Source organism: Macrobrachium rosenbergii, chromosome 17 (genome assembly GCF_040412425.1).
Source record: "Macrobrachium rosenbergii isolate ZJJX-2024 chromosome 17, ASM4041242v1, whole genome shotgun sequence".
Lineage (NCBI taxonomy): Eukaryota > Metazoa > Arthropoda > Malacostraca > Decapoda > Palaemonidae > Macrobrachium > Macrobrachium rosenbergii.
In genome coordinates this window covers 23,928,265-23,955,064 of record NC_089757.1, presented here as the reverse complement: position 1 = coordinate 23,955,064, position 26,800 = coordinate 23,928,265, and the positions used below count along the sequence as shown (strand labels likewise).

The window sequence follows — 26,800 nt, the reverse complement described above, 5'->3', positions numbered from 1 at the left end:
ACAGAGAAACGTCGAAAACTTAGAAGTGTCAGTCCGATAACAGATAAGTGCCTTCGTCTCAAATATAACCTCTTACAGCAGTTCCACCAATGTAAGAAGAAAATTTCATCCGCTGTCGTTGCTTCCATTCTTCAATTAATGAAAACTCGTGCAGTCCTTAATACAACAAATATCAAAATCAGCTATGGAAAGAAACCGAAACTGCTTACTTCTCTGGCAGAATCAAGAGCAGTAAAGATCCAGTACAATCAATCACTCGGCAAGGAATAAAACTGAATATTTAGAAAATCCGAGAGGCGGGATTTGATAAAGTCGTGCACGATACTCCATTCACGATCCAGTGGTATTGTGCATGAAGCTCTGAATATTTGGAGACTGCTTGCATGACAAGTATTATGTATAGTTCGTAATTCATATTCATTCCAATAAATATTAGAGGAGTACCACTAGGAAATGTAAGTCTAATCTGTTGTGCATAGATAGGAATGAACAAATTTATTCGAGTTAAAGCTCTTTGCTGACAACGACCAGGTTTATTTCTCTACAGGCAATATCGAGGGGTATTCAGACAACCAGTGTTAATAATTGGATGGTATTTAAGCAATTAAAACAATCTAGTTCAGATGACTGATCAAGCCATTGAGACATTCAGGTGAATATTAATAGTAATCTAGCTCAGATGACTGACCTAGACATTTAGACATTCAGGTGAATATTTATAGTGACCTAGTTTAGATGAATGATCAAGCCATTTAGACATTCAGGTGAATATTAATAGTAATCTAGTGCAGACGACTGATCGAGTCATTTAGACATTCAGGTGAAAATGAGAAGAAATCTGAGTGTAGATGAATGATCAAGCCATTTAGACATTCAGGTGACTATTAATAGTAATCGAGCTCAGGTGAGCTGATCTAGCCATTCAGACATTCAAGTGAATAGTGATAGTAATCTAGCTCAGATGACTGATCGAGTCATTTGGACATTCAGGCGAAAATGAAAAAGAAATCTAGTTCAGATTAACGATCAAGTCCGTGACTTAGGCGGCGGGTTGCTTAGCAGTAACTTACTTGTCAGTGCTCAAATCAATAATCTTGTAAGGATTACTTGATATCATATCTTTAAATGTCCTTTTGATTAGCTAAAGGGTGGTGTCACACCTCGCGAAAATATTATCGAGGAACTGTTCAAGTTTAATAGATTACCTAGAAAATTTTATAATAGGTTGATTCATCAAACTATCTAGAAAGCATTATCTATTCGTCTGTGACCTCCCAATCAACAGTAATCAACTTGGTGTCCAACGTATTTAGAAGACTTCTTGTGCATAATATGGAAAATGAATGGTGTCAACACATTAGGGTTACAAAAAATTCCACCAATTCCCCCTTCCCCTTTTTGAGACACTGCCATCGCGTCATCTCAAACATGAGTCTCTTCCCTTCGATCTTTTAAATTAAGCCATAAAAATTTTCTTCTGCTCCATTTAAAATTATGTTCCGACAACAACAACACACTTATGTTCAACCTATTCTCGCAGTAGGGATGGACGAATAAATCTCATGTCGTAAAAATGAGGAACGGCAGAGAAAATTTAAAGTAATACTACTACTATGGCAAAAAATAAACACATAAATAAATTGGGGAAAGAATAGTTTGAAATTAAAAAAAAAAAAAAACGAACAGCTTCTACGAATACTCCCGGAGCAACACCGGATAAGTGTTGCTTAAAAAGAGTGGTATTCGCATAAAAAGGATATGTCTAGAATTGTTCGTACAAATACCAATTAAACAACCTAAATCATTTAGCATTTTGAAAATACAGTTTACAGTGACCTTTCCCCAATAAAACCCAATCCACTTACCAACTTAAAGGGGACCCTAACTTCACACTTGGACAAACCGCTAAAGCAAGTAACGAAAATACCAAGGCTAATTTGTCGAATTAACTCACAGTGCTATCAACGTTTTCTGTAAAGATTCATATTAATGACAAATATCCTCGCTTTACGAGTAGAATAAATCAGTAGTAATATTGAACATTATCACATATCACCGACAGGGTCCTTTGCATTTAAGGTTATAAAGAGAGACTTACTACATTTAATTAAAAGCACAGCTGTCAACCGAGGGGCAATAAAACTTACTTCCTTTATACCGTCAACATTTCCGTTCTTTAAAGTAACCAGAACTCCAAAGAAAACGTAAAACCAACGAAAAATATTCATTTAACTATGTCACAGGAGGAGTGGTTAGTTAACTCAGTCGTTGACTTTAATATTTTTATATAATTATTCAGGAAAAATAAATAAAAGATAAAATTCTGTAAGATAAAAGACTATATAAATAAACACGTAGTCTATGGCACTCAATATCAGCTATTACATAAAACAAAGGAAGATATGACGAAGGGCTGCTCGAAATAAATACTAGGAATTTGTGGAAAAAAAAGAGGGATGGGTTTATGATTATTGGAAAACAAGAAAATGACGAAAATAAGAATACCAAAATGTTACCTTTAAAAATTTGAAAGAGAGCTCTCGTCTAATACCACAAATGTTTGGAAAACAATATTCCGTCCACAAAAGCCTTTTCTTAAGTATGTCCTAAAGCTGGAAAATATTAATTTAACGTTTATAAAAAAAATTGACTCATAACGAAAAATGGTCAGACACCTACAAAACTATTTTAATTAGAAGCTTTCCACTAAGTATGTGACCTGTGTTAGCAATGTGATTATATGAATCAATCAGTTATTACCAATAACACATTTATACAATATGTGGCTACCCACAGCATGCTTATGCAATATGTGACCACCCACAGCATGCTTATGCAATATGTGACTACCCACAGCATGCTTATGCAATATGTGACTACCCACAGCATACTTATGCAATATGTGACTACCCACAGCATGCTTATGCAATATGTACTTACCTGTGTGTTTATCCAATATGTGACTACCCACAATGTTTATCCAATATGTGACTATCCACAATGTTTATCCAATATGTGACTACCCACAATGTTTATGCAATACGCGACTACCCACAATTTTTATGCAATATGCAACTACCAAGAACATGCTTAAGCAATATTTGACTACCCACTACATGCTTATGCAATATGTGACCACACACAACATGCATATTCAATGTGCGCTATTTTAAACAAAATAAACAGACTATCGATTGACAATTCAATCTTCTAATGACCCCCAACCCTTTGCATAATGCATCCCTCATGAAAATTTTGTGCGGCCGACAACATGGTAAGTTTCAATGACAATTTGGACTTGTGTGGCTAGCAGTCTTTCAAGCAACCATCTTTCACTCGGAAACAAATATAACACCAAGTTGATTACTACTAATTGGGAGGTCACAGACGAGTAGATATAGATTCAACAAAAATATGATAGGGCAGATAATTTCATATATCTATATTGACCAACTGAGTGATTGAACTTAACCTTACCAATGTCGTGACATGATTAATCGAAGCCACAGATCCCATAACAGAAAACTAAAGATTCATTCTTCTTGGGTAGATTAACTGCCAGAATTGAAATCAACGGACTCTCACGGGAAGGAAAGATCCAGGTAGAGAGATGGTGGTGTATTCACCGGCTGAAGGAAAGGACTACTGGTTTTGTTCCTCTAGTGACTGAAGTTGCCTCACTTCCTTCCAGGTATGGTAATTGAGACTTAAAATGCTGACAGCTTCTCACGGTTCGCTGACTATTCTGTCATTATCACCGTGATATTTTTTTTTAAATAAGGTTAATATTATCCTTTCCTCATGATTGGTGGCACTGAAAACTGGCGATTTATTATTGCAAAGCCATTTCACTGATGCAAGCATACAGGCAGTCACAATGTGATAAAATAAGCGAGACATTGGAGGTAATAAGTTTTATGTATATTCACGTGAAAACATGTCCCCATCACTCATAGAGAGGAAATCCAGTCTATGGTGCATCACTGAAAACTCTCCTCCACAAATTTTCATAATACCCGTTCATCAAGTGTTACAAAAAAAATAATGTCACATCCATTTTAAGATTTTATTGAAACATGACTCCCGATAAGTTTCATCTTAACGTCTAGGTCTTACTTTCAGCATCCAGTTGATAAGGATCACTGAAATTCCACATGCAACGTTCCTACCTCTACGAGGACATATAAAGACCGTATTCCTGTCCATTGCAGAGAGTTTCCACATTGTTAGCACGTACAATCACCAAAACGAGTGATTCGTCTGCCCCAACTTCAGCAGTAAACTCAGTTCTGGGAATAAGCTTCTACAGAGTCTTTGTTGGGAGAGTTTATGAGAGAGCTCAACATTGTCCATTCCGACTATAATGTAAAAAAAAAAAAAAATTAAATCGGGCCATGCATATGGATTATCTGACCATAACTTGGATAATTTTGGTGGGAAATGAAAATGTATTTTTACTGAATTATTTTGGGAGCAATAAGGCAAGGCAATTGTGATTTCGTACTCGAGTCTGATTATTTAGCATGCACATTTATACCAAGATCTCAGTTAATCAAGTATGGTGTACCAAATATAAAACATACTTTATCAGTTTCAGTTACTGTAATAGGAAATTCATTTACAAGTCTAAAAACACAGTACTAGTACATCAGTCTTCTACTCTGACCTTAGGTCATTAATTAAATTGTAGCATTCTATTACCTAGAAAATCAGTCAATGGATACTCTACAATGGTAAAGAAATTTCCTACAAAGTTTGCAATTCTTTTTAAAAGCATGTCAAAAGAGATCTTTCAACATGTTTTGGTAATTTTTTTTTAGCACTCAAGGCAAGTATAACAAGCTTACCAACTCTCCAAAAGTTTGCTTTGGACTTGGATGACAAGGCATTTTGGAATCACTAGCCTTAGTAACCAAGAACCCAACTTCACCTACTTCGGTGTAATACAGGACAAATACACACAAAACTTTAAAATCTTGCTCTGTGAGGTTTTCTAACAGGTGATTAACCACCGTCCAGAGAGATTAGTTCTCGCTGCCTTTCTTTCATTTGTTTGGCTAAGCAAAAATGACTTAGTTTTCAGTGCAGTTTTCACACAAAACACTTGTTAATTACATATAGAAGAAATTACTCTGGCAATAGCCAGACTATTTCTTCTATATGTGATTATTAGGTATTTTGCATGAAAACTGCAATGAAAACTGGGTCATTTTTGTGACCTTGTAAAACCATCGATATCTCTCGTAAAGTTCAGCAAGATTAACAATGAAGTTGAGATAAAATCGACACATTCCAAAAATTTACAAGTTTCTCTTACTACACTAGGAAATTTCATGTGCCTTATTACTGTGTAGATCAAAGTCATTTCTAGCTTAAAACCTACATAACATTGGAATTTAGTCTCTTCATGAAGAAACACAGTACTTCTTATTGGTTAGCTTCACTACTAAATATTTTCACGTTTACAAAAAAAGTAATGTAGCTACAATAAAGATTCTACATGTATAATCATGGAATATAGGGATTGACAACAATGCATTGAAATTTTCTACGAAAGTGTTCTTTGACTGCTGGAAAATGCACGAAAAATTACTGAACTCGATCACCAAAGGATTTTCAACACGAAAATCTTATGACTGAAAATATACCAAGGGCAATTTGAAAACTCGCCTAACAGCTGTTGAGTGATATCGGATCCTACAGTTGAGTTTTCCAGTTACCTGCAAAATAAGAACATGGAAGTATTAAAACAAAAATTTTTGCAGAATATTAATGAATACAGCCTAATGTTTGGTTAGGTTAAAGATAGTCTTTCCAATCAAAGATATACATATTATAAAATAAATAATTAGCCGGCAAACCAGCAGTTTAACAAATAAATCGTTCATAAAGACGGGAAATAAATCCGAACATTAATAAACATTCTTCAACCACACACACTTAAGTTTATTAGGATTACGGGTAGGGAAGTCACTTGCAAGGACTATAACTATATACCTACTGTATACAGTTAGAAATTATAACAGCTTTTTGTCCTAGGTGACAAGCGAAGACGAGGACAGCAAGATTTAAAGAGGATTTCCGGAGTCCGAGAGTCTATAATGGATGTTGGCTCAAGATAGAGTCCAAGGTAGATTTCTGCTGCACTATTGTTTTCAAGAGTATACCATGCTTGCTGGGCATTGGCCAAGAGAAGACAACCTCTCTTCATCGATCAACTTCTGAGGAAATCTGCAAAATGAAAAGGTTTGGTTAGATAACTTAAAAAACATTAAAGACTACTGAACGCACTTCAGTTATACTCTGGCCAATATTTCCAACAGCATTATTACAACTCTTTTCAAAATTTTTAGAGACATTTAATTTACTGACTTAGCTATCTTCGGAATCTTGTGAATTTAACTATTGACTGGGCACCATTATCAGCGTCAATGAAAATTGATTAAAACTTACAGAATCTCATACCCGCAAAAGGCGTTATACAGAAACTGAACATTATGCTTTGAGCATTTTTCTCCATATCCAAGAGACAATCGTATTCCCAAGTACTGCTTTTAAAGCAGTCAAAGTAATTAGTGAGCTTTTCCGCAGAACATATTTTATTTCATTAGCAATATTGAAACTACCTTTACCGTGTAATAACATGAGAGTGATGAATTGTTGCAAAACGCTGGAGAAAAAAAAACAACACATACTGTCCACTACACCGACGATTCATTCTTCCTCTAGAAGAGAGAGAGAGAGAGAGAGAGAGAGAGAGAGAGAGAGAAGAGACTTCAACAACCCGGTAAATGGGTTACAGAAGGAAGGGGAAAGCCACGCCAACGAGAATGATAAGCGTATTCCCTAGTTGAGAAAAACGCAGCTGCAGGACCATCTTCATTTAGTGTCAGAAGACGTCTAACTTCCCGTCAAGGTCTGGCACTGAACTGTCAAAACACTGACGGTTACCACCGCTCACCATCCATTTCGTCGTTATAAATTTAATGCTTGGAAAATGCAATCCTGCAAAGAAATAAACTGATAAGTAAAACTATTGAAAAGGGGAAACCTGCACTCAAAGCGCTAATATCAGTAATACATACATTCATACGTATATATTAATGATAATTATACATGCATCCATATGCAAATTACTAAATAAAAAATATAAAACCCTTGTTTCGTAATAGATGTTTAACTCGAACTCAAAACTTGAAATTACTCTAAGCCCACCCTACTCGTTCTCTCTCTCTCTCTCTCTCTCTCTCTCTCTCTCTCTCTCTCTCTCTCTCTGTGTTCTTCTGACATCCCATTTAGCTAAAAATTCGTCGAAACTCAATTCCTTTACTTCGTTAGAACGTACGAGAAAACGAAGCATGATATGAGATGAAAGAGAACGAGGGGAAACGAACCGTCAAAATGCTTCTCAAAAGGAGCGCGAAGGAAAATGGAATGTGGATAAACCAAGGAAGAGGGATAACATGACATGTGAGCGCGCGAGCACGCTGGGCCTACTGGAGCGCCATCGCAACAAGAGCCCCTGAGCGGAACGAATGGCACCGGATTGTAAAGAGCTTTGATTTTAAAGGGAGTTATTCATGCCAGCATATTGCTTTTGCAAAGTTAAAAACAACAAAAATGTACGGCCAGGATTTTCCGAATGGAAGCGTTATGCAAATTAATTTCAAAGAATGTTTCGGTCATTAATCTTTTTTTTTAATCAAAACTCGTCCCATTTTGGTGTTTCAGTCATCGAAAGTGTTGAGTTGTTTGCCATTGCACAAATATGCTTAAGATGCGTGAACTATAAACACACAAACAAGCATAAAAAAGCATACACATACACACACACACACACACACACATATATATATATATATATATATATATATATATATATATATATATATATATATATATATATATATATATATATATATATATATATCTGAATCTGATTACATTCTTATTCAAAGCGATTTCAAAAATTTGTGTAGTAAATATTGTTATTTATACCATTGAAAAATAAACCCTTCAAGTTTCTAGTCTCTCTCTCTCTCTCTCTCTCTCTCTCTCTCTCTCTCTCTCTCTCTCTCTCTCTCTCTCTCTGTCCTCTTCATAGGAGCGTACATAGTGATATTGTCATGAAGTCGAAGGGCCACATGATTCATCCGGAAAATATTAAAAAATCACGTCCGTTCTGGAGTGTGAGGTAATTGTATTTAACAGATGCAGAGAGGCTTTTCATAACCCTTAATAACCACTTCAGTAAAAGTAACTGATGTCCATTATTGGTCAATGGGTTCTGCTAACGACTGCACAGATGTGAATCGGTTTTTTTTTCTATGGTAAATGATGCAAGACAGGAAAATGGTAGCAATTTATCCTGGTTCGTGAGTCAGAGAATACAACAACAACAAACATTATTATCATCATGAACGAAGACATCAACTGAAACGCATGCATTCAAATCGATTTTTTAAATTTTTTTACGTATTGTAGGCAATAAATGTTTTCCCACATCCTACCATTTTATATATCAAAAAGAAATTTTATGTGAATACCTCCACTGTACCAATAACTGTAACCTCTGGAAAAACTTTCAAGTCAGTACATGTGTATCGAACTTTAAAGTCATAAATTTGTAAACAAAAGATTCCCTTTCGGTCATTCACTGAACAATAAATTGCTGCATATATAAAGCAAATAAACATCTGTATTTATAATTCCACTGGAACTCCATGAAAAATTAAATTTATTGATTCTCCATTGCCATACTTATCGGGAACAGAGTGAATCAACAACATTCTATGAAGTATTAAATGTAACTGTAAATTACTCCCTCAGATCAAAAACTGTTTTTATTTATGAACCCAGCAATACTCTATGTACCTTAGTTATTCATAGGTATCCACTGAATTAAGTTGTTTCAGCGTCCTCCGCAAGTCAGATTTCGTCAGGAAAGGAAGAATAAGGAATCTTGTTTGAGCCTTGGATCTATTGATGGATTTTTTTTTTTTTTTGTCACAAAACGACAGCACTAAAATTATCATTGATAAAAGCGACAACAGACAATACAAGAGAAAATGCAACCTTTACTGCAAAACGGATATATCACTTAGTTTCGATTAAAAATGATCTTAATTCCTTAAACAATTATTTGTATTTTTCGGCAAATTTCCAGTTCTTAAGACAAAATTACGGAAAAGAATTGACGAGTTTGGCTGACAATTTTCCACTCTTAAAATTGTTGAAAATGATTTCTTTAAAAAATTATAATTGTTTGGAGAATAGGCACAGACCCGAGTTCAGAACTGTTTTACAATATGCCGATGATTTATTTCTGCGTCATGAGGGAAGATAATGATGGTGACATGAGAGATCACATATTGAAATATGACCAAATAAATTTTTCATTGAAACTGTACACCTACGGGTAACATCCTAAACAAATATGGAACTATCGTACTGGGAGGATTTTGTTCCTGACGCAGAAATTTTTAATTAAAAAAAATATTTCTGTCTTTTCTAATAATATCCCTCTCCTTTGTAAACAGTCTATAATAGTAGCATTACTTTACTTTGTATATAACCAGTCTCCTATGTTTTCAACGATCCATCTCTTGTCTCCATTCCTAACAGACTGGAATCAAATCCACACCGTCTTGCTCAAGAAAACTTCTCACTCCTCTACGTCCTCACAGAAGAGAGACTGAGGAAAAGTACATTGGCAAGATTTGCCATTACGCTATGGTTCGAAATGGTGGGGACGAAAGAGAGAGAGAGAGAGAGAGAGAGAGAGAGAGAGAGAGAGAGAGATGAACGTTTAACTCTCTCTCATGACGACGCGGCATAAAACCTAACTTGTAATGTTCAGCTTAGTGTTAAACAGATTTTCCATGGTTAATAATAATAATAATAATAATAATAACCTGTTGATTAAGGACACAAATCTTTGAAAGGAAATCTGGGGAAAGCTGCCACTCTTTGTTATATAAAACAACACGACATCGGTACCTTCACAACATATTAAACAAGAGAAGAAAAACTTGAAAAAAATGAAATAATGTTCAACCCTGGTATTTTTGTGATGAACGAAAACCACTCATCCCTTATCAGAAAGTAAAATGCAGCAGCATTCCCAATGCAGTTTGCCCTTAGCACCCGGATTTGAAATAATCGGAGGTGGCACTGGATGCCGCAGATAACATTAATTCAATATGACCTACCGATAAAAGCCAGCGGAAAATAACCAGACGCCCACCAGAGAACGCAAGAGAGGAAGGGCTGCATACTGATCTTCATTCGCTTAACACTATTAATACCTCAGCGAGACTGCGTAGTATCAAAACCTGAAAACAGAGAGTTTTGTTAAAATGTCATAAAATTCTCAGAACGGAGGGAAGCATACGCACGCTCGAGAATATCAGAACCTTTCACTAAACATTCATCATTTTAGAATTTGTGGCAAAATCACTTCCAACTGTTTAAAGCATTATGTAGAGGGTCATCACCCTTCATATATCTGTTTACAGTCTTCTCGGTGGTGATTTATTTTTCAAGAACTCTATGAAAAATATTCTTCGCGTCTATCAACTATAAAGAGAAAATTCACGATTTTGTGTTATAGTGCTGTAGTGTCTCACTATCTAGCCGCTTTACATTTTCTGGTATATCACCTACGATGTGAGCCTATTATTCACTGCTATTTTCAAACACGATACCAATCTTTCCCATTCCAGGAATCCAGTACTCAAAAATATTTTCCCTTAGGAGCAAACATCCCACCGCTTGTTAACGTCGTAACTTTTACTCTTTAGCACATATTCCTGAGCCTTTGAAGTTCGCAGACTCCTTCATCTCTCCCTTTTTGGAAGAGAAAAAACCATCAGCGTTCTTTATCCGCGCTGGACCGCACACTCATCAACTTTCCTTTCTCTCAAGACGCGGACCTCCTCGCCCTGAGGCGTTCGACTGCTACAGAGCCATAAAAATCTCACCGCCATTTTTCCCTCTTTAAAATTGGAGCGATATGGCGGGAAAACTTCGGGGCTCCGACAATGGCCATAATGCAAGATGAATTAACCTGTCCAATCTGTCACTGCCGAATGAAGAGGCGGCGAATAAAAATCCTTAGCTCTTAGAAAGTCGATATCAACCTTAATGGACGACATTTTGGTATAAAGGTGAAAAAGTCACGGGATAAAAATGAGACGCAGCAAAGAGGGAGAAAACAATAAACATACGATTAAAGTTATGAAGCAAAATGATTCTAAAGAATGAGTGAATTCAGAATGTAAACTTAAAAAGAAAATACGAATGAAAATCCGAGAGGAATAACAATTAGTGGCGAAGGTGATAGTTTTGAAAGTGATTTACCGAGGAAACGGAGGCAGAAGTGAGACGGTCAGAGTTAAAAAGCGATCTACATTACAATTATAGTTTTATGATAGGGTCAGTTAATGCGGAAAGTTCTAAGAAATGTACGTTTGACCAAAAATAAAACGATTGCGGGGAAATATGATCAGGTCATGAAAAATAAAAGGACATACTAAATCGCCACACAATAGTAAAAAAAAAAAAAAAAAAAAAAGGGGGGGGGGCAGGGCAAAAATAAAAGAATAAAAGACTGAAAAGTGCGAAACTCTCTTCCGAACTAGAACCGAAAGGGTAAAAACAAGATCATGAATTATCCACGCGAGCGCGCACAGACACACACGCACACATGCACACACACGCACATACAAAGAGGAGGCTGGCAATGCGTGGACACTGTACAAGGGCTTTCTTACCGGATCACTTACAAAAAGATTTAAAATAACAATACTCACACAGGGGAAAAAATATGGGTTATATATGTGCAGTTCACTGTACTGTTGTCACCATCACCATCACCATTATATTCGACACCTATCTCCATCTTAATGATGAATACTATTGCAATGCAACTGAAAAAAATCAATATCCGTAATTAATACAACCAAAAACATTTTACGTTCTTGGCAGCATGACCATTTCTTCCTATTAAAACTTTATGATAATTAATCTTTTGGACACCTGGGAACCTCCTGAGACAGGTGTACCACTAAATTAGAGGTGAACTGAAAAATAAAGGTTTCGGGTGTTCATAAATTAAATTATACTCTTCAGTGCACAAATACCAAATAAATAGTACCCTCAAATTGTACACCACAGGCTAGCTATTGCTTAGTTAAGCATAGAATTACTAACTTGGTAGTTGAGAATACGTATGACAGATTATAAATGAGTACAGAACAGATGGAAGAACAAGCAGATGGATGTAATAGTGAGAAGAGTAGTAGCTTTTAGCAGCTCTAGGTATCTTGATTATGACTTGGTTGAAACGAAAGTTAAGATGGATGAAAGTTCAAGTTGAAGAGGAAATGTAGAATACCCAGTTGTAAATGTAGTTAATTAAGGCAAGGGGGTTGGGTGAGGAGGAGCTAAGAAGAGCGCATACGGAGAGAATAGATGAAAACAGATGAAATATGAGGTAGAGTTCGAGACAAAGAGGCGGAGAGACGAGACAGAGTTCGTTCCGTTGGGACAGCGGGGGGCGCTTTTCGTATATAAACTGGGTAGGAAGGAATAACAAATAGTATGCGATGGATGAAGAAACGAAAGACTTAATACAAAAAGCAGAAGATCATTTGAGGTGCAACTGCATGAAGAAAGAGAAAACCATATACAGATATACTGGAGGTTGGGTAGGGAATCCAAGAGGTGCGGCAAGGAAGGAAGTCATGCAATCAAACTTGAACTGAGGTGAGAACATTTTAATGAGAACAAACTATTCTACAGGGATGTGAATGCAGACAGGTTGATGACAAGACGGACCTCAAAATAAAAGATACAAATGGAAACGTTGTCTGACCTGAATGCAGTCCTGGGTCGATGAGGTGAGTATTTCGAAGATTTAATGATTTTGGTGCAAGGTAAAGGGCACCTGGCCCACACACAAAAAGGCGCGCGCACTTGTGTGTGTGTGTGTGTGTGTGTGTGTGTGTGAGTGTATTTTGTTTAGGTTCAGGTAACACAGTATACTGCAATACTAGAAGGAAAATTCCCATTGCATAATATCCATCTTAACACTAAAAGCTTAACAGAACTGTACTTTCTCTCTCAATTTTTCCACTTCTTTTTTTTTGTAAATCATACTTAAAATTTTGTTGCTTCCGGTAAGACAGAAATTGAGGAAAACAGAAGGAAGGAAAAACAATCAGAGGAATGTTTTTCATAATATTCATCTTAAAACTAAAAGCTTAATAGAACTGTACTTTCTCTTTCAATTTCTCCACTTCTTTTCTTTTGTAAATCATACTTAAATTTTTTTTTTGTTTCGGGTAAGACGGAAATTGAGAAAAACAGAAGGAAGGAAAAACAATCAGCGGAATGTTTTTCATAAAGAGTAAGAAGGAAATACGAATAGGAGAACTTAAGAAAGAGTAAGTGAGGAAAACACATGAAAGCACAACACATGAACGAACCCCTACCCTGCACAGACCCGGTAAGTCCTCCATCGTTTATCACAACACTTGAGCGCTATCGCAACATCCCCTGAGCAAAACAAATGGCACCAGATTGTAAACAGCTTTGTTTTTATTAGATGTCATCCATACGAGTACAGTGATTTTGAAAAGTAAAAGAAAGAAAAATCTCTGAACTTTGATTATACAAATGAAAACGCCATGAAAATAAATGCACAAAACGTACTGGACTTGCTGTTTTCGCGAAGAAAGGTTAGAGAGAGAAATATGTGGCAAAGTATAACGTTTTATCCATCGTAACACGGTTCACATGAAGCAGAGGCTGACATAACATAAGTGTGTCTCATCTCCATAAGACAGCCCAAAATTGTATAAAAAAAATTCTGAACGATAATACTCTCGCTGTCTGGTCTTGCTGAAAAATGTCCCATTCTACGGTTGGAATTGCAAACGTGCGCGTCCAAAAATGTACCTATGGTACAGACGGACACAAACAATTAATGAAAAAGCAATTACATTTGCTGGTGAGCAGATAAGCACAAGGAGCATCTCAGAAATAAATTCATGAAAAATGAGTCTCGCAGAGGCTGACCCAACGGATCACGTCAAAAAAAAGAAATGAAATAAAAGAAAAAAGGATGGAGGTTTGGGTGGGGAGAGGCGGGGGTGGGGGGAGGATTCATATCGTTAAACCTTTTGATACCAGGCTTCCGTAAGAAAGCAAAGGAAGAATCTATGTTGAAGAGTTTATAGTAGAAGGATTCCATTGAAATTCAAAAGAACACAAAGATAAGTCCCAAATACTGGAGGAAAATTCCTGATATTCTTTTCCTTGCCATCTCGTGGGAGACAAGCAACTGTCCCAGCATTGTGTAATTCTCCTTCAATCTCCTGATGTATCTTCCCCGTGAAAGTATTTTTTTATTAAGAGCCTTTCCAGATAAGCTTCAAGGTGAAATTACAGCAATACTGCACCAGGAATTTGGAATTCTCTACTAGTCGTAGAGAGATATGTAAATGCTCATCATTCCTCTAGCTATCTATCTGCCTGAACCATTGCTTTCATAAAAAAAAAAAAAAAAAGCCACACGCCATATTAATCTAAAAACATGAAAATTTTGACTCATCAATTTCGGAGACGTGAACCGTAAAGATGACGATCAGTTTTGATGTTGCAGCGTATGATGTAATTTCACTAGAGAGAAAAAAGGGAACTTGTATAATTTGGCCCTTGTGACTCACAACGGTGATGCTGTTAATCTCCTATGCCGTGTCCTCTACTGGATACAACAGCAGTCGACTGTACTCCGTTTGATCTGACTGGAGAGCGTAACGCATCATGGCATGCTATTTAACGCTACTTTGGGATTTTGATCGCTAACACACCTCGTATTCGCGGATTTAGCAAGACTGACGCCGGTAGTGGAGGCCGTTTAGGCCTTATTCCTCGAGGGACGAAACTGTTTAACAAGGGAAATTGTAGTACTCCTTCAGGCGTCCAGTCTTGAATACATTCACTGTCATATCTTGAAAATGAGTTGGGGTACAAATTTGACATTTCGAGAAATCTTGGATATCATTCCTAGAAAAGACGCTTATCCTTTAAGATTACGATGGAAAACTCATTGCTGGTCTCTCATGTGTTAAAAATATAATTTAATCAATGAAAATATAATTTAATCAGAATTAAGATGATCAATTCTGTCGATATCCAAGAATGCTCAAATTTCGTGAGAGTATGGTGGCTACTAGATATGTCAAGATAGACGTTTGACTACCAGTCATTTTTAAGGGGTCCGATGACAGGATCTGAAACTGTAATTTAGTCTTGGACAGAAATTGAGAAAGGGGCTTAGGTTCACGGAAATATGTTATTATTCAAAACTATAAATTACCTTTTATATGGAAAATTTAGTTGTCCCTATTCCTTACAATAGGTATAAAAACAGTCAATTAATTCCAAAGAATAATGACATAGATAGACGTTCCTCGCATTAGTTAAGAGTCCGCGATATATAATGGCGGACAGAAAATAAATTTTAAATAATTTACCGTACAACTGAAAGACTACTATCCATTTCAGGGATCGCGAGTCATCGTTTTTTTCAAATATCTTTCAAACTAAATATTTGATCGAAATGGTACTTTGACACAGTGTACAAGACACCTCCCGCTAATTTTTGGTGATATAGTGTATTTGTCAAATGGTTTTAGTTAAGAGCGTTTACTCTTGACTTATATGGTGTTGCCAAGCATCGTAAACTATGCGTTCGAACGTGCTTCTCCCCCCCATCCCTCCCTCCCCCTCCCTCTCATCCCTTCCCTCAACCCACTTCCCTGCACCCCACCTCGCCCCACTTCCCCTGTCTATGGGGGATAACGGGCTTTCGATTGCGTAGTTTAAGCCATAACGACTCATGCGACTTGCCTTTAAAGCCAGAGTAAACGCCTTAACTAGCATCATTGACAATACATATATCACGAAAAATTAGCGGAGGTGTCTTGTACACTGTGTCAAAGTACCATTTCGATCAATTGATTAGTTTGAAAGATATTTGAGAAAAACGATGACTCGCCGCCCTGAAATGGATGGTGGTCTCATTTAGGAATTACAAAGGAATATGTAGAATGTGAGATGTATTTCTCACTGACGAAAGTTATGGATAAGCCAATGTCTTTAAATGTAGAGCACGGAAAGGCTACTCTTGTTAGCTTTTTATTTTTGTTGTTACGACGAGTCTGTTTAATTCGTTATGACCTCGTACCGAGGATAAACGATTTATTTTCAGATGTCGCGACTACTGAAAAAACCTGTAAGGCGTCTTTGAAACTTGCCTCGAATTTGATCAAAATCTCGTCGACCCCAAAAGACAATCCAACCCCCGCCCCCAGCCACCCAAATTCATACTCTACTGCTGATTCACTCACTCTCTCAGCCACGTCGCTTCGTTGTGTGTGAAATGCTTCTCAGTGTATCATCATGGTGATGACTGTTTGGAATAGTCTCGTATCCATTTCGCCAAGGACAATTTCCTTCTCATGGAGTGAGTTGGCTGCATTCTCGTTTTCAAAATACAATTTCAACCGGTAGGAAAAATGGAAGATTTCCTTTGTACTTTTAATAAGGCAATATGGGATTCGAGGCTTTTATTTTCGGGCCCTCCTTTGGAGTGCTCTGGTAAACAATTTTGTCAAAAACCGTCAGACCCCAATTCCGCTTCCTGCTCTCTTCTTCTGGAACCGAATTTTCTCTCTAGGTCTTTCGTGACCTCCTGCCCTTCCCAGATTCTTTTTCAGTTCTTTTCGTTCCTTTCTGTCCTACACATTTGCAAGTCTTTATATAAAACAAATCATTTACTATACTATACTTTAAACATTATACTTTTCCTGTTAGTATTTTTGACTACAAGTTGGTCCATATTATTACTTTCCCGTAATATAGTAGTGGGGAGAAGTGACATGTCAGCTTACCTGGTTATGTAAAATCTTATTGAAGGTACCTGGGAGTTACAACGCAAGGGAGTTATGAAAAATAAATGTAGATATGTATACGAATAGCCTTAATCTATCACGGTTGATTCGAAGTCTTATCCTGTTACCGTAATGAGATTTGCCTTGCTAGAAAGGTATAGTATAGGAGATAAAGTTTGGTACTAGACATAATAAAAAAAAACAGTTATATCACAGTTATTTATGTAAGGCATTGCCCTTAACAACAGAATGATACTTATAATAATAGGATGGCAACTAGTAATACCATCATTTTTACCATAAATGCTCTGAAATGAAAGACCGTTATAATTACAATCCAAAAAAGGGGGTTGAATGACGATGTCTTTCGGCCCACTATTGTAAAATTACATTTGCTCACTTTTACATATAAATAAAATATATATTTCCTCTTCCCAGTTAAGTATGGTAAAAAAAACAAATGAAATCCACGGGCGTATAAGTAGAGGATTCACGGTTTCACCTCGATGTGTCAAGTATAGGGGGAGAAATGAAAAAGATTTTCGAAGAGGAGATATTTTTCTTTTTGCCACGTGGCTTCGAAATGCTTAACTTTTTCACTGTAACGTGATATCTCAGGTTTTTAAGGATGATTTTTCAGGATATACGAACTCCTTCACTGTAAAAAAAAAGTTTATTAAAGATCTTTTCTTATTCCAGACACTAAAATTAAATGAGGAATGAAAAATGAACTAAGAACTAAACCTTTTAATGGAATATCTCACATGATGAATGAAGGGTGAGTCGGCTCCCAGAGCGTCAGTTTGGTAAACACAAAAGGATATCTTAAATGATGTCATCAGTCAAGAGAAAGAACAAAGACCAGCCGAAATGCTTGTGTATTTAACTAACTCATCTATTAATAGCTCAGCCTCGTAAGGCAATATTTAAAGATAAGATTTTACCATCACCACCCAAAAAATCTTTCTCTTTCTGTTCGTCTTTCAGATTTCTTCAAGAATTAATAAAAGATGTTTTGATTAGAGTCTGAGCCAAGCAAAGAACTTATTTCAGTCATGTTGAAACATGTAAGCACCTCAGTAAACACGAAAAAACAAACCTGAAGATCTAATATGCAAGATATGTATCATGATAATTGTCAAAACATCGTTCATCCGGGCAAACCAATGCACGTGTGGCCATTGGTATCGAATAACGAGGCCAAAACGCGCACCACCTCCTCAACCCAAAAATTGGGAAAGGAAAAAAACGCGTTATTTAATTGACATTGCTTTCAGATGGTGACAAGAGAGAGAGAGAGAGAGAGATAGATTTACAGGGAGCGATTAAAGATGCAAAACTTCCTATGTGCCTCATCCACGTCATCCACCCACTATATAGCAGCCCTCGTCCCAAAAGACCTATAACCCCCGCCACCTTCCCTGTGGCATACCAAAGATAAGTGGGCGTCATGTGTCTGAAGATAAACGGGAGAAACACTTTCCTGACGTTTCTATTTTAGCTTCGGTATGAGGAAAAGATATGGTGATAGAGGAACTAATGTGGTAATAATATAAACGTATTATTGGTTGCATTTTTAACGGAAGAAACGGTTATTCAAATATAAGTACTACGGTGTTGAATATAACCACAGGTAAACATACAAAAATATGCACGTAAATACGTGTGTATGAATCATATATGTCTTTCACATTATCGTTTTGTTTCCATTAAGAGAAAATGCATTCGGAAGAGTCGAGCCCACAACGACCTTGGCAAGTGTTTGGGATCGAGATTGGTGGCCTCGTGGCTTTTTTTTTTTTTTTTTGGCCCCAGTTGGCGGTGGTATCCATCCGCAGCTGGGTCGAAAGGTGGTGGTCTGCCTGAAGGGAAATAAACAACGACCCTTGCCACAAGAGACTTTCCCTTTTTCTCAGTCATGCAACTGAAACATAGTCATGAATCGAGACATTTTTATGCGTATATCATTAAAGAGTTGGGTTGACATAGCATAATCATTCTAAAATAAATAATATAATCAACTTTCATGTAACAGAAATGCTTTGCGATTACTGACAATAAACTATCGATATCTTTTGTTCTCCCTCTCTCTCATCACATGACACGGAACTCTCGTACAACAATATGAGATTTGTTTCCTTTCGGAAAGAATCCTATTCTTCGTGATTCGAATTAATTTTCTATTTTAAAAATTTCTGAAAAAAATACGAAATATTACACTAATATAAAGATGCGTCTTACTGAAACACGTAAATGATTAAGCTCTGGTATTAGGCTACACTACACCACCATTAACCTGTCTGGATGCTGAACCCTCCCTCTACATGCACCTGTTTGGCATTTTCCAAGTCTTTCCTCCAAACTATGCACTCTTTTTGCGAACATATCGTCCTCCATTCTTTGCACTTGACCAACCCATCTCAAAACACTCTGATCCATCCTTTGACCTGAACCAGGATCCGTCCCAGATAAAGATTTGTCAAGCACGTTCAGTATGAGAATTATTCGAACATTTATTCAAATTTGTCTTTACCAGACAAATAGACTTCAGTCTCAGATCCCATAACGGAAGTTTATGCAAAATTAAAATGAGTATAAAAACCTATCCCTATGAATACTAGACAGTATTTAAATATTAAATAGAACAAAATGTAGTGGCTTCTCATTTTCTGTACCAACAAGACTAGATATAGGCTTTTGTCTACCTTGGTCATGAACCGTGAATAGAAATATTAATAATAACGGTCAGATTTCAATACTGAAACCATTAGAATTGAAAATACAAAAGATCGTTAATAACTTCATAAAATTTCCGCTTTTTGATACGAAAAGACAAATAAGATGGTCATATAAATTACTGCAGTCAGAACCCTAACAGACTGTAACAGTTTCAAGAAAATTCAAAGTTATTGTTGTACCCACCACAATTACTGGTCTCTTTTTCATTATATTTCGTATAATCATCCGGTTGATCATTAACGTGCCGCCTTTCCATGAAATAATCCAATTCATTGCCATCATCAAAACTGAAAGATTTCTTCCATTATTACCACCAGCAGACCCTCACCTCAAAAACTTCTAGACCACTATCAAACGGAGTGAAACTTCAAAATCCTCCACCTGCTGACAGGATAAACTACTGAACACTGACGATGTCAAAAGTATTTTTACCCAGGTCTGGATGCCACAAGGAAAAGAAACAGATTATAGAAATATAAAAGAAAAGCCCAAAGGCTCTGTGTCCCTCGTTAAAAAATTTACATGAAGGGCAATACCTTACATAGCAAATGAAGAGAGAAAGGATATGTGCTGGTGTATATGTGTATTTTTCCATTTGGGAAGAGGGCATAGGGAGACTTATTTATAATGAAGAGCCATAAATGTTTCTGTTTTATCCTGAATTACCGGTAATTAACTACGGAATTTTACATAATCCTGTATGGAATCTGAATCTACAAATGATTCTAGAGGAAACTGAATGGGCAAAACATTTATTTTCAATGAAAGAATTTAGAATTTTAGAACAGCATTCTACATAAGCATATACTTAAAGTGTAGGTAAATTGAGAGGTAATTCACATCCTACAAATGGACTCTACGAAAGAACATGGGAAAGGGAAAAATATCAAATGAAAACTTAAAACGTTAATTAAAACTCACCGAAATCCTGACACTGAATGACATGATTCATCATTCACTGAAATTCAGTACACATCGGTCCTTATCTGCAAAGAAAACAAAAAGAAAATATTAAAGGGATATGTCAGCGTTATTTAATTTTCATACGTGTCACAAACACACGCACAGACACTCACATCGTGATGTAAGCGGGAAGGCACGCATTTGAATGAAGATAAGTTTGTTCAAGTTGCTATAGACATACCGTCCCACGAGTCCCGGATGCATTTTCCCGAGATGCAACCGAGTACGGTACCTTTCCCTGAAAAAAGCGGAACGCCATATCTTGAAAACTAACCATAAAATTTTCTTGAAAATAAACTCATTATGTTTCCCACACCCAAATTACTGCGGTAATACTTCTAATTTAACCTAGGAGTATGGCAAAAAAAAAAAAAAAAAAAAAACTGGGGCTGGTGCAATACTAGCATACATCTCGGGAATCTGAGTCCCGGATCATGCCGGTGGAGTGAGCCTGCAGGCAAGGCCACTGGTGTTAAGCTAAATAGTTTGATGTTAACCAACCATCAGTTTTCCGAGTATTGCTTGGTAGGCCGAGTCCACTGAGCGAGGACATTTTTTATGTATGGCCAGCTTAATCACACCTAAGCAACCAACGTATCGATCATACCTTCAGTGAAATTCAAGATTTGTAAAGATAAAGGAGATATCTGCGGTATAAGCTAATGCATCCATTATTTTTCAGTCTGAAATTTAAGATTTTCCTGTCGACATTCAATGGTGAAGGTGCGAAAGCATTCAGAAAGATATTTTAATCCTAACGGTCCTCTTGAAAAATCATGCAATAGAAGAGTGTATATACACACACACACACACACATATACATATATATATATATATATATATATATATATATATATATATATATATATATATATATATATATATATATATATATATATATATATATATATATATATATATATATATATATATATATTATATATATATATATTTATATATATTTATGCTTATATACATATATATATACATTTATATAATATATATATAATATATATAATATATATATATATATATATATATATATATATATATATATATATATATATATATATATATATATATATATATATATATATATATATATATATATATATATATATATATATATATATATATATATATATATATATATACTGTATATAAGTTGAGGGTCAGCACTGCCAAAACTTCCTCATGACTGTTGAAGAGGACAATAGTTAACGGTCTCTTGCCATGCCATGCCAGTATTTTTTATATAATTTATATAAGAGCCATGATTTATAAAATGTAAGAAAGGACAAAATTCGGGGAATATAACTAAAGGACAAAAGTATAGTGATCAAAAGCTGAATGTTTATACCATATATCCAGATATTTTGCTTCCTTACGCGAAAAATACTAATATATCCGGTAACATGGTGTTTATTCTTCCGGTCTCAGCGCCTCTGCGTTTATGTACGGAGCAAACTTTCGTCTTTGGTTTACAGCTCAGTTTATGCTCCTCTTTCGAGCAGATGGCGTCTGAATAGGCCTCAGGAGGAGGTGGCTGGAGACCTTCGCTGACGTCATAAATAGGGGCTGGGGAGAACAACTAACCAAATAAGGCTATAAGCAAACAAAGTAAACTGCATGCGGTAGAGTGTCCTTATAAATATATATATATATATATATATATATATATATATATATATATATATATATATATATATATATATATATATATATATATTATATATATATATATTTACACACACACACACACACACACACACACACACATATATATATATATATATATATATATATATATATATATATATATATATATATAATATATATATATATATATATATAAATGCTGAATCTGAGAGTTGGACTCTTGCAAACATAAGACAAATTCTGCAGAATGAATCGCCATTTATGATAGTGACTCCTGCAGACAAACGTGACATAGTCACTCATTTTACATGTGTTTAGGGTTATAATGAAATGGAATAAATGTCTTACACCTCATTTAGTCAAGAGCCCCGGTTCCTATCTTTGGAAAAGGGATTTCTTGGGTATAACGTGTCGGTTTTATACGTCTGATGTTTTGCAATCTACGACGATCGAGGCTGGAAGAAGAAGAAAGATAACATCGAAGGTATAGCGTTAATAGTAAGCATTGAAGATGACCTCAGGAGTCTCTTATCCAGCTTATTACATTAAAAGAATACTGTAACGTACATACATAGGCATATTTGCGCGAGAGACGGGGTATTTCTCTGAGATGATAATAAAAAAAAAATACCTATTCATATATACACTCTCATCCGCATTCGCCTACCAAGGATGTACATTCCAAAGACGATGAACAGTCACAACCATTTCTTCCTTTCACTAAAATTTCTATTTACATGCAATCGAAACGGAGAAAGTTCATAACAAAATAACATAGTACTTAAGCTTAACAAATAAATGATACCGCTAACAACAATGATAAAAATTGCTTCAATATATTTGTACATTTACATAACTGGATTTATTTTCGCCAATAATACAAGTAAAAGAACTGACGCAAAAAGCTTTGGAGGAAAATTAACTAGAAATCATTTGCAGCTTTCAAAATTATATGACAGCAAAGCCATTCATTATTCCGATATTTTTCCATCGAGTATTTCAGAGAACCAATTAAAATGAATTTTTCTCACACATTTTACCACAAGCAGGCGTTCAGTAGTGTAAGGCCGTTTAATTAACTTTTATTCCTTGGAAGCCTCTCGATTTTTCATGAATCCAGTCAACGCCCAACTTAACCGCGGTAAACAGAGAGAGAGAGAGAGAGAGAGAGAGAGAGAGAGAGAGAGAGAGAGAGAGAGAGAGAGAGAGAGAGAAATATAAGGATGAGTACTCCTGTGCGTGCTATTTATAATATATTTTTTTTTAACTTCGACAAACCACAAGGAAGTTGGAAAGGTTGTAAACTTTAAACCTCGCCGGTCCAAGCGCGGGTGTGAGCAACCCTACATTTCTGCCTCTGTTAGCTATCGAGGGCAGCTGGCAGCTCTTCCCAAAACAATTCGTGTCTTTGTACTAATTGGATTTTAGTCTCTCCTAAAATTCACCAGTCCACAGCCTGCTTTCTTTTTTTGACAATTACAATTAACAGTAGTTTAATTAAAATGTGTGTGTGTGTGTGTGTGTGTGTGAGAGAGAGAGAGAGAGAGAGAGAGAGAGAGAGAGAGAGAGGTTATCCTTTTGCGGACAAACTACCCTGCCCATTAACATCAACCTTTATTGTACAGATGACCTGGATATTTTCCCCAGCCTCACTACAAAACTTGCCTTTCTTCCATTTAAAGAGGGGAAAAGAGACATATAAATAACACACCCTTATCTCGCGTTATAGAATTATCTTCAGAGGCAATATGGGATAAAGGATATAACGATAGTAATATGTAAAATGCAAATATATAAGGTTTGTGAGCGGGAAGGTTTCTCCTCCTTTCTCTCTCAGTGTTTGAGTTTGGCCATAAAAATTTCGTGTTTCTCCGTTCTATTTTCGATATGACTGTGATGAAAATAAAACCTAGAGCCATTGTACAAATTAAAATAAAAAAGGAGTAAGTTCTGGGGGTTAGTTAGGTTGGGAGGTATGAGTTTTAAACCCGGGAGGGAACGACAAATAAGTCTCTTGAGAGAGATTGTTTTATGGGAATCAGTGACAACGGAATCAGTGAGAAAATTCCAAAGCCTTTCAGAAAAGAGAAAGAATAATCACCTAACTGCACGACCTAGGGATCACTGCTACCGACCTGTACTGGTCAAGTGGTGGAGCGACCTAGTGTGACCTGAGGTACAGCTAAAAACCCACAACATAAGCTCTGAAAAGGAGCAGCAGCTGTTGTTATACCTATATCGGCACTCCCTAACACGAGCAGCCCGCAGTGGGAGACTTTCCTGTGGAAGAAAGGAGCTGCCAAAAATCTAAATAAATCTTGAGACAGCAACAAAATTTCTCAGCAAAGAAAAAGGCTGTCCCGATGCCCGATGAGGTAGAATCATTTATAAGAAGCAATACATTTAATTCAATCTAGTCAAAAAAAAAAAGGAAAAAACAAATAAAGGCGAAAGTACTATGGAGCACATATTCCTAACAAGGACGGGTAAGGTAAAAAGCAGCTATTCTGGAGGGAGAAAGGAATTTATGACAGCATATTTTACAACGTTATGAAAAAAAATATTTCTAATAAAAGTCGTTGAACGTCGTCACGGCTTTTTTTTCCACGACAACAAAATTAAACCTCACATAATCTCATAACCTTCATGTAACTACGCATCCATATTTTTTTTAATAAAAGAACGCATCTGTGAATTTAGAGAAGTTGGTGATATAATGCTTGACGCGGCCAGATGTGAGAGGCCTCTAACTCTCCGAGTTATCAGAAGACCACGTTACATTATGTATTCAGAGTTATTTAAAAACGCACCATAATTCATTTATGTAAGACGCATTTCGAGGTAGCTTTCAAAAATGCATTATAGATCAGTGAATTTAAAAGAAAACTATAAAGTACCTGGACCATTGTTTATGTATTCATCAAAATAAGGGCGAGGACAAACATTTCAAGTATTGGAAAGAAGTACCTCTAAAATGGAGAAATTATACCCTACAGATATTCAAAAAGAATTTCATCTCATAAAAACAGCGGCGGTTTTCATGATATCAAGAATACTGTTGCTTAGGAGAAACGGTTTCAGGTTTTCTTTTCACCTCTTTCATCGCTGAAGAAGATATTTGCAGAACACTGTCAAGTTCAGCGTCACATGAACATGCTAAAATAAATTAACTTTGTCATGAAATTTAAAATGAATGGTTCTGGCATCTGGTTGTGTTGACTTCACGTTCACTACGGGAAGAGAGAGTGAGAGAGAAATAGTATCCAGACCAATGCCTTTGCTATTCTCAACAGGTTCGAACCACCAGAGACAAGAATAGAATGACAGGAACGTTCAGTTAAAAGCCGCTTTGCCTTTTGCGACCTCAGCAGTAAGATTAAGGTATAGGGGTAGATTTACTTATGACTGTAAGGATCGAGAGAAATGAGGTTACTTAAAAAAGGAACACATGGATACCACTCTAATCCTAAAATATGTAGCAGTATGTATATATATATATATATATATATATGTATATATATATATATATATATATATATATATAATACAGAATTCATAAAGTCAATTGCAATTTAAATATATTCTGCGATAAATTTAATCTGTAAAGAGGATAAGAAAGAAGAATGATTTAAATTTTTATTCATATTGTTATTTCAGCATATACAACATTTAACACAAATAGAAATACAATTCTGCTCTCCAAGCCTTTCAGCTGATTTTCAGTAATACTTTCAATTACATCAGTTATCCTTGCTTCCAGGTTTTCTAAAGGTTGAGGCTTGGTTGAATAAACAGTACTTTTCAAATGTACCCATAAAAAGAAATCCAGTGGAGTCAAATCTGGCAAACGTGGAAGGCCAAAATAATGGTCCACCCCTTCCAATCTATCTGTTAGAGAGTTCTCATTTAGAAACTGCCTAACTTGCAGAGCCAATGATAAGGTGCACCATCTTGTTGAAATAATGTATTCTCTATAAGTTCTTACTGTTCAAGCTTAGGTACAAAGTACTTTTATAGAATTTCTGAACAGTTATCATGATTAACAATACATCCTGCAAAAAAGAATTGCCCTATGATTCGATTCATTCCCAAAGCACAACAGACATTAATTTTGAGAGAATCTGTTTCATATTCAACAGATTGAAGATTCACATGGCTTTTCAGTTCCCCAAATACAGCAATTATGCCTGTTGACCTTGCCACTAATGCGGAATGTTGCTTCGTCAGAGAACATTAAATTATTCAAAACTGAACAATCAGTATTAATTCTTCATTGAACTGATGACAGAAAGTAAGTCGTGTATGATAATCCTCTCATAAAAACATTTGATGCATTTGGATGATGTACACATTCATTTTAAGGTTCTTCCGCAGAATCTTATGCACAGTAGATTTTGAAAGCCTTATCTCCAAAGATGCTCATCTTAGACAGTTTCTCGGACTTCTGTTAAAGGATTGCTCTACAGACGCTACAGTTC

General features: G+C 36.0%; 2 long non-coding RNA genes across 2 annotated transcripts in view; both read right to left on the bottom strand.

Moving 5' to 3' along the window:
- Positions 1-3,081: 3,081 nt before the first annotated feature.
- Positions 3,082-6,731, bottom strand: LOC136847588 (uncharacterized). Its single transcript, XR_010855778.1, has 3 exons — positions 6,633-6,731; positions 6,002-6,231; positions 3,082-5,720 (listed from the first exon to the last, which is right to left on the bottom strand). It is a non-coding gene; the product is annotated as an uncharacterized lncRNA (long non-coding RNA).
- A 44-nt stretch (positions 6,732-6,775) lies between these two features.
- The window catches only part of LOC136847587 (uncharacterized), a 211,714-nt gene continuing 191,689 nt past the window's right edge, over positions 6,776-26,800 (bottom strand). The window contains exons 3-6 of the long non-coding RNA XR_010855777.1: positions 20,622-20,686; positions 11,814-11,930; positions 10,212-10,334; positions 6,776-7,005 (exon numbers count right to left, since the gene is read on the bottom strand). This is a non-coding gene — a long non-coding RNA (uncharacterized lncRNA). The remainder of the gene's footprint in view (positions 7,006-10,211; positions 10,335-11,813; positions 11,931-20,621; positions 20,687-26,800) is intronic.